We start from the raw sequence: 1,772 nt of genomic DNA, 5'->3' as shown, positions 1-1,772 counted from the left end.
GTCAAGTGTCAGAAGCATCTGTTAGCTCAGGTAAAACTTTATCTATAGCCTTAAAAAAGTAATCGTAGCTTCGCTGTGGATAACTGAAAATGACATAGCAATAACTTTACTTAATTGCAAAAAGGTGAATAGTTTTTGTTTTTATTTCATTGGTGTTCATATAAGAAATGAAGTAATTTTTTTTCTTTTTGAAAGTATCTGTTACCTTACCACATGTGGAAAGATATCAAAAAATATTTCTTCTCTTGCCAAAGTTAACCAACACAAATTCAAAACTTTTGTAGCAACCTTAAGTTGTCTTCCAAACGAATGTTATTGCTTCCATTGCTCTATTTGGTTGGTGGTTGGTTGGTACGTTGCCTAGGATTGTAATTCCCAGCTATTTGCCACGAATTCAAGCTGTGGCGAACATTTAATTTGCAGACTACGTGACAATGAACAGAAAATTGTTCGTGTGGAATACTGTTTCAGCACTATTCCTTTCCCATATACGTGTTATGTGTTTTATTTGCTGCTTATTTTCACGGGAGTACAGGGTCAAGCATTGAACTTAGGGAGCATTTTATGTTGCATTGTTCCAAATTGAGGTGTTGATAGTTCATACACCGTTTGTGGTTAAGTTGCATTCTTATTGAATAGAAATTGATCTCAATTTAACAAATAGTTAAAAGTTTAAGTAGTAGTAAGAAATTGTACATATTGTTGCGATATATATATTATATATGCAAATTTGAGGTAAACAAAACAATTACTTATGATCTTTATTAAGTAATACTTTTTATTGCATTTGAATATATATTGCACTCAATAAAATAGTAGTAGACGAGATATACTTGAGTTTATGCCAAATGTTCATATCAGTGAATGTTCATAGATCACTCATCATATTAGTATCCAATTCAGAATTAAAACCCAGTTTTTTGGTTTTTTCTTACTTTTCCATACAGTTATATTTATTATGTTGAAGCTATTTGCGCTAGTGCACTTGAGCGATTTTCCTCTTGCTTAACTTGAGGTATTTTCAAAACCGCTCTTTACGCCTTGATTGGATTATTGTTTATCACTTCATCAGACTAAGCAATAATTGACCTCAGATCTGCACACCTCCACGAGGAGTCTGTAACCATTGTGAGATTTGATAATGCGGTGTTCGTAAGTCTGTCAGTTTTTGCATTAGTATTATTATAATCAAGAAATTAAGTTCAAACTAAAGGATTAATGGTGATAATAGAAGTATCATAAATAAATATAATATTAATATATATCATAATTATATATAAATATTATATTATAATAATAAATAAAATCTAACATAATATAATATAAATATAATTACTACGAACTATATTCTAATACATTATATTGCAGTTAAAATAATAAGTTTGGACCCCACAGTCTTCGCGCCATTTAACTCAATTCATTATATGACCTGATAATATATACACATTTTCTAGAATGATGTTTGGACTATCTCTCCGTTTTTTTTTCTACTATCTCTGTGAAATTCTTTCATTCTATATTTTTCATCTTTTTGCCTTTTTGGGTTTGTTAGCAAGCACATTGAGTATTACAATGTGAGAGTTAAGAGGATCATTACAGTTTCTGTAAAAGTTTCTGTGGCAAAAGGTTTTTATATGTGCCATATTTATATCATTTAAATAAATGTTTCCTACAACAGAAAAATATTGCAATTGCTTTCATTATACCTTTAGATAAATATTCTAGCATTAGTTTTATTATTTGTGTGAGTGGAGTGAATATATATATATATA

Source organism: Teleopsis dalmanni, chromosome 1, assembly GCF_002237135.1.
Source record: "Teleopsis dalmanni isolate 2A chromosome 1, ASM223713v2, whole genome shotgun sequence".
Taxonomy (NCBI): Eukaryota; Metazoa; Arthropoda; class Insecta; order Diptera; family Diopsidae; genus Teleopsis; species Teleopsis dalmanni.
Note: the sequence above shows the minus strand (reverse complement) of the source record.